The following is a 17,158-nucleotide window of genomic DNA, read 5'->3' as shown; positions in this document are numbered from 1 at the left end:
AAAGCTGTGTAGAAATTTTGATGATGCAGGTGCACAAACAACTAGATCAAATAAATGTGCTTTAATATCAAGCTCCGTTGGAAAAGGGAGTTCATGAAGTAAAAAACAAAAACAAAATCTAAGATAAATATAAAATAAATAGTGAATAAGTAAAAAAATTAAGCTCAAAAACCACTTCCATGAATTACCAAGCCACAAAAAATTCAAATCCCTAAAAAAAAAATATCATTGGCTGTATCCTTTTTTTTTTTTTTTAATACACTTTAAAAGAACTCAGACAACCCAGAAGAGCCTAGTCAGGGCTTTGTGGATGCCGTGCCTCCCACAGAGTAAAGAGGCCTTGCATGTAAGTGACTGACTGCAGACACTAGCTCCTTAATAAGTGAGGTGCCTTTTTTACTGTAAGCAATAACTAAGCAGCTAAAAACGGGAGGCAGTGAATACATTGAACCTTTCTTCATCACACTCAGAGTGCATCTAAAATGCAATCACCATGCCTGCACATATGGGAACTAGCTCAGACACCGACAGCAGCACAAAGTGACTGCGTGTGCAGTATTTGGTGAGGAGCTGGGTACGTATTTGGGCTTTTAGACAAAAATAGAAACTGTGCTGTCAGTACCAAAATTAGCTAGTCTAAAGCTAGCTCATATGTGTCTCCTTGTGCTGTAGGCACTGCCTCAGACGGTATTGGCTTGGGATGGAAACAGAACAGGCAGGAGGACATGGAAGATGAAGAGAGACCAGGGGAAAAGGCAGAAAGAAACTAAGGGGATTAAAGAGAAAAAGGGAAGAAGGTAGAAGAAAACCAAGGAAAACAAAGGTGAAACAACTGAAGAATTTTTGTCAGGTTTCACGTGCAATTTATTTAAGAGCAATGACTGGAAAAGCACAGTGTGAAGTAAAAATCATTTATATGGTCTCTACTACTCTGAAACTCTAGCCCTCAGAGTACAGAAGCTAGATGGAAGGGAATTCCCAGAGGTGAAGAATTGGCTCTACACCAGCTCCATGTAACAGTGAGTGGCCAAGGACGTGACATCCGTGTACATGCTTCTGGCAACTGAATTATTGCCATTGACGTTAGGCATCCAGGTGCAACCAATAAATGCCCCTCTCTTCCCCCAATATATTTTTATTCTTTATAGAGGCCAAGAAGATTCAGACAGTAGAACACTCTTTCTGATGCACTGCCTTAAAAATAAAGTGGAGGCAGATAAAGTAAAGAGGGATTGGATAAAAAGAATGTTTTGGAAGCTGCAGCTTTATTTTCTGCACATGAAAACTACTTGCATATGTACAGCAAACTGTGGCCGCATGAAAAGTGGTACGACTATTAACAGCAAGGATCAAACTGGACATTCTCACAGAATCCTCTATTATTTGAGATATGGGAATTTGCTCTGAGAAAGTCATAGCTACAAGGGAGCCAGTTTCTGAGGAGATTAACATCAACCCACAGTACTATTGATACATTAGGAATGTACACGGAAGTATCCCGCCACATGATGATGTAGAAGTACCTAATTCCTGACCACAACCCCAGTTAAAACGAGCTTTCTAGGTGGCAGAACAGACATAACAAACAGTAGCACTCCAGGCTCTACTGACACATTACTCAAACTGCAATTCAGAAGAGTAAGCTATGCTCCAGCGTGTTATTGTAAGTGGCAATCCTTAAGATACCGTTTTTTCCGTAATTTTTAAGATCGATATATCAAATATCTTAATGAAAATCAGTATAAAGAAGTTTTGCAGGTTATACATCAGTCTGATGCACCAAAAAAATGCACACGCATACAGAACTCTGTCTCACTGCTCATTTCACATTGATTGTCTTGTGAAAACAGATCATTCTGAAGTTTCAGGCTGAATAGGCCAAACAAAATGATTGCAAAATTCTGCAAAACTTTGCAAAAAGTAGCAAACGTTCACTGCACTACTCTCCAGTCAACAATAAACTCTTGCTCCTAGCAAGTATGTATCACCTAAGTCTTCTAGGAATTAAAATGTCTATTATTTTGTTACAAATAGGTAAGTGGTGGAGAAGAAAAGTATATCATCTGCTGAAGGTTACCAGTAGCTGCCAAACAAAGAGAGGATCCTGTTTCCCAAGTGTCTCTGTTCTGTAACTTGGTGTTCCCTGCTTAAAAGGAAAGAAAATCATTACCTTACAATACAACATTAGAAAATCAGGAAGGAAATAAAGTGGGAAGCAGTTAAATGAGGGGAATACTGAGCAGCATCTTTAGAGCTCTAGATTTTCCATCAAGAAGGGAAGGAAAAGGAGAAAATCAGCAATATGACCTTATGTTGACTACCGAGTAAAAAAACTTCCCCTGGTAATTGGTACTAGTCTTCTTGTTTATAATCCCAGTGAGGTATTCCTTTAAGTCTTTGGAAAAAAATGCCAAACCGTTTCCTAATTAAAGTGCATATTAAAACCTGAAAAGCTACAATAAATTTCGAATTACTGTAGAATGTCTAATAGCTGTTGAAATGTTTCAGTTTTATTTTATTTTTTCTGCAGGGAACAATTTTCAGTGTTGGAAGTAACCTAAAAGCCCACTTTGGTCAGATAAAAGGCATCTTGAAAATATCACTTTCGACATTTGTAAATTAAGCAATGAAAATAAAGATGAGGAAGGAAGAAAAATCTTTCTGTTCTTGTACAAGAACATTTTATGAATGAAGAATTAAATAGCAAAAATAGCTCATGGGAGAAAACAAAACAAACAACAGAAACCATTCCCCCACAACTTCCAGAGCACCACTTCAGCTGGACTCATATATTGTGCTATGCATCAAACAAGTTCGTTTCACAAGGATGAATTTATACATCTAAGAATCTACACATGCAAACAGAGGTATATAGAAATACAGATTGTGAACTTGGGTTCCTGGCAGCAAAAACATTGCTTGCATGAGGCTGATAAAGCCTAGAGCTTATAAAAAGCCCTGCACTGCTTATCTTTATACAACACGGATTTCACTCCAGATATCTATCTATACCTTGTCCTTGTCCACTTACGGAACACAGACTCAAGGAACAGTTGGAGAAGCAGCAGCTGGGGGCCTTGTCATCATGAAGCAGCAATCTTTTTTTGCCCCCCCCTTTTTTTTTTCTCTCTCTCTTTTTGCCATCATACTCCCCCAGTAAAGATTTATTCAGGCAGTGCTTTGAATGGAAGAATTAACGTCTACTTTGACCCTACACAAAAGGTCCCACTAAATTCTGCAAGTACAGATGCACATCACAAAGCTTTTGTGTGTCTAGCTAGTGTACCAGTCCAGTGAAGATGTGGACCTAGCTCTGAGTTACACTGCCAGTCACCTATGTTAAGTGGAGAGGACTAATAAGATAATGTTTTTTTAATTGAACATCTATGAGAGTTTAAGGAAACATATTGCTTTTATTCTTAAATTGCATCAGAAGTCTATAACTACTGTTTTATTTTCTAAAACTGCAACATTTTCCCTTTCCTTACTGTCATATAAAATTAATAAGGTACCTACACCTCCACCCCTGGGGTGCTTCGTAAGCAATTAAAATGCAATCATCATAATAAAGAAATAAATAACCTTAATTAAAACATTGCACAGGAACCTTCCTCAGATGCAGACAGTGGGGAGCTGTCTGTCTCCCTGAGATTTTACATATCTGTCAGACTGAGATCCAAATGCAACATCAGGCTTCATGGACATCATCCGGATTTATGATATTCCCTGAAGGCCGTGGATTCATAGTCCACCGAACAGATGATAGCCACATGTAGATTACTTACTTGTTAGATAAGATTTTTTAATTGCTTCATTTAATTAAATTTTAACAAGAGTTCTGGATGCTTGGACCACACACAATCATTTCCCTACTCCCCTGCTATCCTTCTTAGCCTCTTTCTTTCAAAAACAAACAAAACATCTCCAGCAATGTCTCTTCTCACTCCTACGCTTTGTTTTTCCACCCAAGGCTGTTATACTATAACCTTTGGCACTTCCTTCTCTCATTCTCTGTTCGATGTTGTGTTTACCAGCTCCTCATCATTCCAGACAAGAAAGAAATCTGAAAAATATTCTCCCTCTACCTGTGTCCCATCAGCAGGACTAGATTTTTCTCAGCTCAGTTTTCTCCTCATTTTTTCAATGTAATATTCCCCAGAAGGAGCATAGGACCACAGCAGAAGAATACTTCTAGTCTGAAACACTGTCACTTTCAAAAGTGCTACATACACCTTTTCTGGGTACTAAAGCTTCAGAACTGAAGGAGGTGAAGAACAAAGAAATCATTTATTAGAAGTGATAGGACATAGAATAGCAGTTCTTCCTGGGTAAAAATTCCTATGTGACAATATGATTTATTCTCCAAGCACAAAGCAATTTTGTGGGGGTTTTGCTTGGCATTTTGTTTAAATTCTTCATATAAAATTACCCATTTCTTTTTATACATGTTTATGCATATTACAGGAATTCTGACCGGTTTCTGATTCATAGTGTCGTCTCTGCCTTCTATTTTTAATACACAAGCAGATTTGCCCCAGAACATGTCTAAATCATTCCTTCTAGTTTAACACCAGAACATGTCTTGAAGAGCATGATGGGAACAACCATAACTCTGATATCTCTGAGATATTGACTGTGGCACCACTCTTTCACATGGGAAGAGGTATATCTCACCTTCTTCCCCAGCCCGCCATATTATTATATTATTATTATTATTATTGTTATTATTAGGCAGAGTAGGAGACAAAAAGAATGCAGCTAAGAGGTAAAATCATGCAACTATGCTGTGCTAAATCCATGTAACAATTTACCCTAAGGTTGTTGAGCTATATAAGATCTATCAGATGCCTTTCATACACTTTGAATGCGTAGTCCTCTAATTGTATCCGTACCTAGTGGTATTCACTGAGCACCACGTAAGCTCGTGGCTCTCACATTCAGTACTGAAGCATTTGGATTCTGATGGATGTATTTTAAATTCAGGAGATGCCTCAAGTTCTAGGTAGGCCTCAGAAGAGTGAAATACAACAAGATAACATCATTTCTTTCTTTTCCAGAAGGATTTCAAGCTGTTTCTTTGCCTAAGGCATTCACTATTTATTTTCAGTTACTGGAGGGGAGTTTATACACCAGGTTTGGACTGTTATAACCATGTTTAGAACATACTCTTCTTTTTCTGAAGCTGTCTTTTTATATTTTAATTCTGAACTAAAGGGAAATTAATGATAAAGAGCTAAGTAGTGGCAACATACATAAGGGCAATATCAATATAGGCGGAACCTTTATTTTACCACTTTGAAACAAACCATCTTCATATGTAGTAGTCATCTGCTACATTTTTATAAATTAAATTAATGTGCTAGGCTGGATGAATATAAGGCATTGTAGTCTCAAGAGGGTCTCACATAGCTCTGCATTTTATTTATGATGTTCATGAGCACGTATGGCACATACCAACTCAGTGTGGGCTGACTGTGCATCCCCACCGAAACAGCAATCCAAAAATGCACCAAACCTCACATCACCGTCATTATTCTGTGAGCCCTCCTGTCACTTCAGCTTGAAGCAGCTGCAAAGGCTGAAAGCAATAGCCAATCCTCCTTTCTTTGTCTTTGTTCCAAACAGATACAAACATCCTCCTCCCAAAATAAAATAAAATAATAGTAATAATAATAATAATAATAATAATAATAAACAAACCACAAACCCAAAACATTTTATCTCTGCTTTTTGTCCTTTCTTTCTGAGAGTATGTTTGAATGGTCAAAATCAAAACAGTAATACTGATGAATGGACTACAATTGTTTCATACCATTTCATACTACATGGTTGGCCATTATAACTGAAATAATCAATGTATAGTTGTAAGAGGAAAAAAATATATATTGTGTGTAATATAAATGGCCTAGATTGTCATTTTATGCTCTAGAAATTCAGTGTCTCACTAAAAGAAAGAGCTTAAAATACAGAATTCTTCCAATAATAATTACAAGTGACTTAGGAAAGAGACACCCGTTCATGAGAGACCTACCATTTCTCTGTTGCCAACTGAATGAGCTGTCCTAAGAGAATAAATTTTTCTGGATTACTAAAAATTGTAACCCAGATTACATTAGAATTGAGATTAGACTGAAGACTAGAGTTTCAAACAGACAGATTTTGATAACAATTCAGTACAGACTGTTTTTGTAACTATTTTTGTGAGAGAATGAAAGACAGCTGGAGCTAATTTCAGATTTAAAACATGAGTAAAATTCTGTAATTGAAATGTATGCTTGTACTTCAATATAGATTTGGTACTAATGAGAAAGGCAGAAGTCATTTTAACATCCCCAGATTCAGGAGAAAACAAGCTAAAACTTTAAATTGTCTGTTCTTGGTATAGATAATATCTCAGGTAAATACAAACAGATATACATGCATGTATGTATCCTAAGATATTTTAGGTACACATATATGCTCATACACTATAAATATGGTGTTGATATATTTTGTATACTTATGAGAGTGTATCTCTATATATGTCTATATATATAAATGTGAAAGTGGTCAGAATTTTGATAATAAAAGTGTTTGCATGAATAGATTAGTTAAATGTAAGTAACCATCATTGCCTTTATTTCTGTGTAAGCTCTTGGAGTTAGAGAAAGGAGATGCAAGGGTGTTTTAATTTGTAAATTCTATTTTAAAATGCAGCTGAATGAGGGTGGTTTGTTCATCTATAGCCTTGTTTAGATGAGGAAGTTATGTGAATTTGAAATTCAATAGCTAATACTCGCTCATTTCCTTTATTAACACTATTTCCTGTATTTACACTAAGTATACAGAATAAGGTGAATAAGTATGCAGAATAATTTTTCATGTAAAGTAAATAGATGTCCATACTATGAAACAGAGTGGAATTACAATTTCATATTACACATATGGGCACATGTGAGTGAGATAAAAAAGAAAATTATCCTATCCTTTATATATTTCAATGGCATTTAAGCAAATTTCAACACAGAATAAAGATTGCCATCAGAAAGGATTTAATCTTACAGTACATTGATAAAGAGAGTTAACTGTAAGATAGAGAAGCTGAAAGCTGTAATCTTGTGAGATCTAGACTGTTTTAGTGACTGAGCTCTTAATATCTAAATATTTTTGAGCAGTTTTATATTACAAAGATTGTAATGAAGTCTTTATTGCTAATCTGATTTTGAAGTAATTACAAGGTGACTAGATTTATCTCACATACTTTCAAATCTCAGTCTTTTTAATAGTCTTTACTTAATAAAATTATTGCAAAAATCATTTCTAAATCCAAATCTAATACTTTTCTCAGTTAAAGGCAAGTGTAATAATTTCTACATTCCCCATTGTCTGTATTGCAGAAACTCCCACGTGTAACATCTGATTTGAAAATACCAAAATCCTTTTCAATACGATAAGTATTTAAGGCATTTAATTAATGTATCAAAAACTAGACTAGCCAAAATATTATTGAAAATAAGGCTATTACCAGTTGTTGTGCTGTCTAACATCTACATAAACAGAACTCCAACTGATGAGTGCAATGTCCCTTTCATGTTCTACAAGTCTCATTTTTTTTCCAGACAGAACATAAGAAGCATTTCACATTTCATCCCATGTTTTGTCATAAGAATTTATTTCCATAAACTGGTAGAATTGCAAAGATTCGTGTAAAGATCATCAGACAAATTATGGGTTTAATACATACTGTAATTGAATTCCTGTAGCTATAAAATATATTATAAATGAAACAAAAATTCTGAAATTAAGTTTTAATTCCTATTAATGTTTTAAATTCTGCAGTGTATTACTTAGGACATAGCTAAAGCCCCTGTTCAGACAACCTATTATTTAAGGTCATTTGGAATATATACACGGACATTTTTCTCATCTCACCTGCCAAGGACAGATCTTCAGAATTTTTTTTACTGAATTTGCCTCTGTCTAGAAATTTGCACCAACTTTCAAACTATTTTCTTGCTTAAAAGAATAGCCTGTTTACTCATACTACAACCAAACAATTTTGTTTTTAATGCTCACTAATTAAATCTTTTTTAAAGGATTCATCATGGGAAAACATTAATGATTTTTTTCCTTATCTGTTTCCCTTGTGAGAGGTTTGAGTTTCAAATCTTGAAGTGGTAAAATGGTAAAGTCATAAGAATCTGGAAAAATGGTTTTTGTGTCTTCTTCATTCCAGGAAGCACAATGGTGATGAAAATAGTTCCAGTAACAGAGCAAAAAGGGGTTTGCACTCACAGCATCATAAGGGGTGTATAGCAGCCAGCCCAGAAATACATTATACCCCAAAGTGACATCAGATTAATTTTAGCATGCAAAGAGTAATTCTGATAACTGAGAAGTAATCCTCCAACCCCAACCCCCCAAATGAACCAAAGTTGTTGTTGTTGTTTTTTTCCTTTTTCTTTTTTTTTTTTTTTCACTGTAATTAATAGACTGTTTTAATTTAACTGCTGTCATTACCTCAGAAGACAGTGAAGTTTAAGGTCTAAATTCTGCCTTTATGTTGTTGCTGCAGGATAGCAACTACTGAAGCAGCTAAGACATTGACAGCAGTATCCATGATTAAGTTACAATCTGACAATGCTTTGCCACACTCCCTGAAAAATGAAGCCACACATCTGCTGCATTTGTAAACTTGCAGATTGCTGAAAGACAATTACTGCTTAAGTGAAAACCGCCATTCCAAACAATTAAAACCTATAGCTCTACCAGAAATCAGAACACAAGATTCTGTCTGTAAGCAGTTAATGGCATGTTTCTACGGCCTTCAGAGGGACAAAATATGAACTGAAGACTAAATGTTACCACTGATGTTACAAAAAAAAATTTGCTTATAGACTCTTGAGCATATAGCAATTATGGAGCATGTGAGACATTGCCAAGTCAGTGGCAATGTAATTTTATAAGTCAACACAGTTACTTATATCTTACTTATATTCAATTATAACAATCTAAAATACACAGCACTTTGACCAGAGTCCCTCAGTCAACATAAGAGCAAAGTGCAAAGCAGGCTCTGATCCTAATTGCCAAATCTTTCTGCTCCTATTGACCTTCAAGAGGAGCAGAGAGTTCAGCACTCTGTGCACTGCATTCACAGGGATTTGTTTCCAGCAAAACCCCACCTGACTTGGAGAACTAGGAGTCAGATGATTTCATAAGGAGTGAACCCAGACAACAATTAGACCGGGTAAAATAGGTTAAATTTCTTTCAAGTTATTTGGTTTTCTCATGCCCTGTAATCACTAGGAGTGCTCTTTTAAATTGAAAATGTCCAGCAGCTATTAAAAATAGTATTAGAACAAACTCAATTTAATTGTCTTGTGGATAGCATGAAATTGAATACACTAAGGTCATTAACCTTCAATACCCAAATTCTATTTTCCTATAATTATGTTTCCTAAACACAGGAACCCTGCGTATCAGAGCCGACAATACACACATTACACTACTAAACAAAAGTTGAGGTCACAGTCAGTTGACCTTCACATTTAACATTCATAGACAAAAATACTTTCTAAAGCAAGCATTTTTTGTTTTAGACTACTTCCCCTGCTGATGGACATTCTGAACTTCAGGTTAAGCCATTTTCCTTCCTTTGGCCTGTTTTGCCCCTAACTATGTAATAAAAATGCCAGTGCAATTCACATTATATGGTACCTATTAGCTCTTTTATTGCTCTTGTGATGTTTGGAAATGAATACGTATAAACTCAATTTACCCATCATTTATCTTGCAATCTCACAGAATTATAGCCCTTCATTTAAAATTCTGGGTGTATTTTATGGAGTAATAAATGCTTGAAAGCATTGTATTCTTCATGGTCACCCTTTCAGAACATGAGATTATCAATTCTTACCATGACTTCCAATGCATTTACACTTAAGTTCTTTTGTAATCTTTCCCCGCATTATAGTCTTGGCACTTGGCATATTTAGAGACTCTCTCTTATAAACTTACTGCTTATAGGTCCATTTCAAAAGAAAGCCCACGTCAAGCAAACAGTTTGTTTTCTATGTAACATTGTAAGAAATATGCTGCTCTTCTTCATAACCTGATATTTTAGAAGTTATATTGTAACTCAGTTTTACTGTTATCCAACACTATGGATGAAAGAAATAGTGTCAAAACAAATGCCTGAACAAATGAGAAGGACAAAAGGAAGAAATGGCACAAATAACTGAACATCTTAGACATCACATCTGCACAGTAATGGAAAAAATCAAGTTGGTAAAAATTATTTACATCGTTTTTTATATGGTGACTTGTATTTAAGATTTAATTATCTGTGGGACAAAACCACAGTTTTTCTTTTGTGTGTATGCATTACCTAACAAAATGGCTCACAAGGCAGTTGCTTCTCAAAGGTATTTATATGTGGTGAGGCACTGGAACAGGTTGCCTCGAGAAGCCATGGATGGTTCTGGAGGTGTTCAAGACCAGGATGGATGAGGTCCTGAGCAACCTGATCTAGTGGGTGGCATCCCTGCCCTTGGCAGGGGGGTTGGAACTGTATGGTCTTTAAGGTTCCTTCCAACCTGAGACGTTCTATGATTCTATGACATTTGAGGATCTGGATCTGAAAATCCAAAGCTCCATCTCACAGTGTTCAATGTTATACAACAAAAATAAGTCCAGCTATTTCCTAAAGGCTGGAAATGGGGAAAGCTACTGATTCTCCATCTCACCTCTACAAATAATTACAATCTTCTTTATGAGCTTTATTTTTAAACAAAGATAATTTGATGTTTCTCTAAACTTAGATACCGTAGCTTACTACTGAATATACATTACTTATGCTCTTCGAAGCCTCTTTTTGTTGGGACATAAAAGGCAAGTGTAGATAAACAAGCCATCTATGTGGCTGAACCTCCAGAACAAGGTAAAGATGAAATAAACCCTTTCTTCAGGCACATAGCAAAGTGCACAGTATGCCTTCCTTCAAAGAGTACAGGTACAGTTCTGCTCTTATATACAAGCTGGTAGAGTTCATCTACCCACAGGTGCACTTACCTACTTATCACGATGAAGAAAGCGTCTGTTTTAAGAATGATTACCTCTGTATCTGCAAGAAGAGAACAGCAACGTATGAATGGTGAACCTGAAATCAAGCACAACAGTATTTTCATTTCATCATTGCCTGAACCAAGATTAGAAACACTCTTTCACACTGACTTTATTTTGTTAAGAGGGCCATTTTTGTGATCTCAAACTTTTCTTTTAAACTGAAATATCTTTGTGAAGTATTTTAAGTCTACTTTTACTCAGTTAAATTCCTGTGATCTTCTAAAACAAATAGGCCAGATGATACACTGTGACAGAAAAGCACTCCAGTGTAAACCTGTGACTTCAAAAAGATTCTTCATGGATACAGAGATCTGAGCTATTATACCTCAGAAGAAGGTCAAGACCTCACTGTTATAATTCCATAGGGATGCTGAACAAACTTTGCATTAACAGCGCTTGCCTGTACTGGGAAGACACTGCAAAGAGTTTTGTTTGTCTTTCCTATGCTGTAAGCATGCGAATCTTAAATTGCAGCTCTCTCCCTAAATCAAACTATTTTTACAAAAACTGAAAGTACTGGCTGTCAGGTCATTTAATTTATACCATTATTTGCACAGACACAGAATTTCGAAATAATGTAAAGTTGGTCTTTCTTTCTTTCTTTCCTTCTTTCTTTCTTTCTTTCCTTCTTTCTTTCTTTCTTTCTTTCTTTCTTTCTTTCTTTCTTTCTTTCTTTCTTTCTTTCTTTCTTTTTCTTTCTCTTTTTTTCTTTCTTTTGTTCCTTCTTTCCTTCTTTCTTTCCTTCTTCTTTCCTTCCTTCCTTCCTTCCTTCCTTCCTTCCTTCCTTCCTTCCTTCCTTCCTTCCTTCCTTCCTTCCTTCCTTCCTTCCTTCCATCCTTTCCTTCTTTCCTTCTTTCCTTCTTTCCTTCTTTCTCTCTTTCTCTCTCTCTCTCTCTTTCTTTCTTTCTTTCTTTCTTTCTTTCTTTCTTTCTTTCTTTCTTTCTTTCTTTCTTTCTTTCTTTCTTTCTTTCTTTCTTTCTTTCAATTGAAAAGGTACTTTATTAATCTCTATTGCCCCCTATGTATCAAGGGACATACAGAACTCGGTGGCCTTTTTGATATTTAGCAAATATTATTTAGTGTATTAAATTGAACAGTTTATTTCAACTAAAATACCAGGTAGAGAAATAGCACAGCTATCATAGCTAAACACAGAGTTTCAGTACAAGATATGGAAACTGCAATTTGTTCTCCTTTGTTACAGGACTGTATTCTTCTTCATAACATGCATAATAATAACAATAATAAAAGTGCAAAAAGCTATTCAGCATGATGGAGAGCATAAGATTTTTTTCTTTCAGTAAACATCATCTGGCATTCACATCTTTCTCACTATACAAAGCCACAACTGTGAAAAGCGTGGACACAGACAGATGTCTCACTGTAAAAGAGGTGTAAACAGTCTCAGAAGTCTTTCAACATCTTCTGACCTACAAAAGTACAAATATGATATTCTACATGCCCCACAAAGTTCACTTTTCTTCTCCATTTGAAGACATTAGCATCAAAGATCACTGCACTTTAAAAGTACAACGGAAGGCTAAAGGACAGTTCATGGGGAATACCTTTGTTGTCTGTTTTTGTCTTTAAACAAATCTGCTTTTAATTTGACGTTCATTATCTGAGGTTGCACGCCACTTACGGAGGTGACAGCTGCTTAAAACATTAGGTTGGGTTCTTCTTTCCTGACACTAAATATCAAATTGGACCTTTGTCCTCCAAACGGATGTAGGCATATGTTTCATTTTATACTCCGCAGACAGTCTATTTCAACTATTCCTGTTCCCTGGGAAGCTAGGTACCTGTACAAGGCTAAAGTACAACAATGCCCTTGTATCTTCTGTTAAATGCTTGCTATTGAATGTCTTGATTCGGTGAGTGCTTTAAAAACCAGAAGCTTGCTGCATGTGGCTGAACTCTTTTTCTTCCATGGAGTTAAAAAACGAGGAAATAAAGCATCTTCACACAATCTCAAGACTATCAGCCCCAGAGATGGCTTTTGTCATATACAGATGAGGGGGAGGAAACAGTTTTCAAAAAGGATAAACCCAGCAGAGGAAAAATGCACTGGTCAAAACTCAAAACATGGTGAACCAGAGATATAACTTAGAATCTAGGGAAGTATTGACAATATCCCTTTAAGTAATACCTAAAGGGTTTGAAAATAATAGTATGTTTACTGTGGTCAAACACAATGAATGTTAGATTTGAAAAGAAGAAATAGAGGATATGCAAATATACAATACAAACTTTATTGCTGGCACTTGTTTCTTTAGGGCTATCATTAATTTTTAAAGTCAATACAAATTATTAAATTTAATGTCTGCCTACTTCATTGAAGAAGAAAAGTTCTCAGTACTCAAGCAATCTTAGAACTTTGAGCCATTCTTCTTCACCAATGCAGTAACACAATTATTTGGTGCCTACAGAGTTCAGCCATTTTCTCAGTAGCAGGCATTGCTACAAACTGATGCAGAATGAGGTTGCTGACATGATCTTCCCTGGGGTTAGATGGTCTAGATTCCCACCTGACAAGTCTTTGGCACCCTAGAAATCAGTAAAGGCCAGGGCTACAGGAGAAATTCACTCCTTAAACACCCATTGAAGCCTTTGGAAATAGAATTTTAAAGAAACCATTCAGGGGCTGAGTCAGCTGCCCCTTAAAGAACCAGTGGTATGACAACTTCTCTTTCCTGCCAGAGCCTTCAAGGAGCAATTTTTTCACCTCTGTTCATCTTTGGGTACCCATTCCCAGGCTGATATAACTTGTAGCTGTTTAACCCACTGCAGTTTATTATTTCTCATATGATCAGTGATTGTTCATAGGCCCTATCCAAAACAGACTTGACTCAAAACTCAAAAATGTCTGGAGAAATTCCCAAACAACCACTATCTAAACTGTCATATAGCCATTCTATACTACCCAGAAATTGTTGAAGCTCCAGATTGCAAGTTACTGGAAACTTTGGGGAAGACCAAGAGTTGATATGGATCCAGAATCAGAAGTTCAAATGTGTATTAATAAAAGATGGGAAACAGCAATTGCACTGTTTTGTTGTCATTGTGAAGATATCAACACTATCAAACAAGCCAGCTGATTGTTTTTCTGATTGACCAAATAGCTAAATTAATTACAGTTGTTTCCCTTGATCTAAGACAAAGCAGAAAAGCATCTGAAAGACTTTTCCATCAATAGAATTAAGGTATGTAACTATCTCTTAGCCTTACAGGTCTCTGGTTGGAATAAACATAAGTAAATGAGCTGCTCAGTAAGATGGGAGTGGGCACCTATCATTTCCTAACCTTTTCACTTAGGAATCAGATGCTTTGTAAAACCAAGCTCACTCACTTATTCATTTTTCCCACACTACTGTTCCTCTTCTAGCAACCATCTATCAAACACTTTGGCCAAAACCTTAGCTTAAACTGAGACATAGCTGGATTTAAGTTAGTGGAATTATGGTGTTTGATATCACTTTTATAGAAATCAATCTGGCACTACGATGCAGCAGTGTTTGCCATCAGAAGCAGCAAAGTAAGTCATATGAAACATACAGCTATAATGTTATGTAATGGCCAGATTTATTCAGAACTACTCGGCATAGTAACTAGACAGATAAACTTAATTTTGCACTGTAAATTAGCTACATTATACAAAATGCATTTCATAACCTGTTGGCCCTCAGAAATTTCTTCCTTGTCCTGTCTTTTGATCAGTAGCAGGCAAAAGAAAGAAGGAATCAATCCAGCCACACGGGATGGAAACAATGCGACCAAAAAGGTGAAGACTCAGCCACGTAAGTGCAGAGCTTGGTTATGATGAAAACGTGCAATGTAACGAATTCCTCTTCAATCAGTTCTTCCCTTTGCACTTTGTGGTCTGTCAGTTACAATCTTATGGCTTTCTGAAACTGCATGCTTGTCTATGTCTCCCTTTATCTTATTTAATTTATATTTCTCTCCTTTCGTGACATTCTGACCTCCCCTTTGATTTAGTGGTTTCTAACCTCCACCTCTCCCCTCCTTCCCCCTGACTCAGTCTGCCTTTTTTTTCCAAAAGGTTCAAACATTACAGTGGTGTGGATTATATAAATAGTTTCAGTGGCCTCACCTGTCACTGTTTTCCACGTCCATTCTATATCTTTCTTGTCAAGAACTGACTGCACAACTGTCTCCCCTTTCATTTCCTTGCCTTTATTTGCTTGCCATTACCTTGATAAAATAATACATTTCAAAATGTATTGTTCAAGTTGGGCTCTCTGTTTCAAAAGTGAACACAAGCAGTAGTTTTCCTTTCCATGGTTTTCAGAACAGCAGGACTGGGCCATTCTGAAATCAAGATATGCATGTGAAGACAGACTGACTAATTTTGATGCTTCTTTAAATTTATGTTGTAATAAGGAAAAAAAAATGCCAAAGCAAGACAATAAAATAATATTTTTGACTTCTCCAAATTCCCCGGTTCACCTCCAGTAGACTAATCAAGAATATAAATGTTTATCGAAAAGGAAAGTATTTCATCTCATCTCTGTTCTTGCTATGCATCATGAAGTCAAGAAGACACAAACAAAAGGAAAAAAAAAGTATGCTCATGCTAACAGACAGAAACAGTGGCCTGAGAGAATTATTATGCAGAGGTGCTCAAGAGTACTACCTTATTTCAGAAAATTCTGATAGGTCTTCTGTCTTACATAACCCAGTGCCATAGCAATACAAATAGATATGCTGGACTTCTTTAAAACTGCAGCTATAGACCAACAGATACAAAAAAAATCACATTAGCAACATTTCTATCTGCATTACATACACTGCAATGTTTGCTCTGTGTATATTTTAAGATATAATGGTCCTTACTTTCTTCAATTTTTTAGCAGATTTGTACATATGTACATTGACTTTGTCAATGTCTACGTAAGACCTCAGTTCTGAAGGTGATTGGAATGGAGAGGTGCAGTGAACATGTAAAGAGCAATTAGAGCTTCAAGATTAAAAAAGTTACAATCATGTAGCCTGACACTGATGTTAAAACAAAACAAAACAAAACAAAACAAAACAAAACATTATCTTAGGTACTACACAACAGTTCCTGGATCTAACCCCAAATTTGTGGTTGAAAGAAATTAAGAGATTATAAGAAATCGAATGCTGATCGAGAATTTTCAAGTGATGCAGAAATTGCCACACGAGTGAATGCAGTTCTAATGCATTTAAGTTCCTTCTTACAGGAACAAAGTCCAAATTTATCATTAGTCACTCTAAAGATACACCTAGTAAATTTATAAGCATATATGCACAAAGTGATGGAAAAGCAACATATCTTCACAAGTCTGGGTTTTTGTACACACAAAAGAAAAAATGAAACCTGCAAAAAGTTCCTTTTGGAAGGCTTAAAATAAGTGGTGTAAAGTCTCTTTTGCAGAACCTCTTCTTTTTTTTCTGAGCTTATTCAAGGAGATATTAAAACTCCAGAACAGGTTTCTGGGTTCAAACCAAACCTTGTACTGTCAAGGTAAAGAAGCTTTATTAACACAGAATTACACTTTCTTTAGAAAACTTACGATGTGGACTGTGTAATTGAAATAATCCTACTTTTTCTCTTTGAAGTTTTTTTAGAGGACAGATTTTTTTTTACTTCTGTTTTTCAAAGAAAGGCGGTTCTCTTAGTTTACATCTTTTATTATATTCAGGGACATTTCTAGGGGTACTTGAAATTTTTGCAAAAAGTTCTACAGTCCTTCACAAGTGGCTTTTATTTTTTTAATCTGCTTTGTTATGAAACATTTGATCGTGTACAGGTGAGTACGAATACTACTGGACAGTTTAGAAGGAGTTCTTTAAAATTCTTCTTCTCATTTCGGATATAATCTATATGGCTGTATGAATAGTGGGTTTAGAAATGTAATGCAGTGCTACATTTTTCCACAAGTTTTTTTGAGTCAAAACATGAATAAGCACAAAATTATGCATTTTATCCTGAGGGATTTTTTTGAAAGAAGTTCATAAATAGGAGTATAAGATTTCCTAAAGATTTTGAAATGTGATGAAAATGGTA

The 17,158-nt window shown here is 35.8% G+C and overlaps 1 protein-coding gene across 2 annotated transcripts in view; it reads right to left on the bottom strand.

Moving 5' to 3' along the window:
• The window catches only part of TMEM108 (transmembrane protein 108), a 276,598-nt gene that overhangs the window by 209,497 nt on the left and 49,943 nt on the right, over nt 1–17,158 (bottom strand). The window contains exon 2 of one of the 2 annotated variants that reach the window (XM_080583505.1): nt 11,053–11,104. The exons of the other annotated variant lie outside the window; for it this stretch is intronic. The gene's annotated coding sequence lies outside the window, so the exon portion shown is untranslated. The remainder of the gene's footprint in view (nt 1–11,052; nt 11,105–17,158) is intronic. 2 annotated transcript variants of the gene reach the window in all.

The sequence above is a fragment of the Anser brachyrhynchus genome, assembly GCF_964034855.1.
Source record: "Anser brachyrhynchus genome assembly, chromosome: 2".
NCBI classification, from domain to species: domain Eukaryota; kingdom Metazoa; phylum Chordata; class Aves; order Anseriformes; family Anatidae; genus Anser; species Anser brachyrhynchus.
This window is presented reverse-complemented; position numbering and strand designations above follow the sequence as displayed.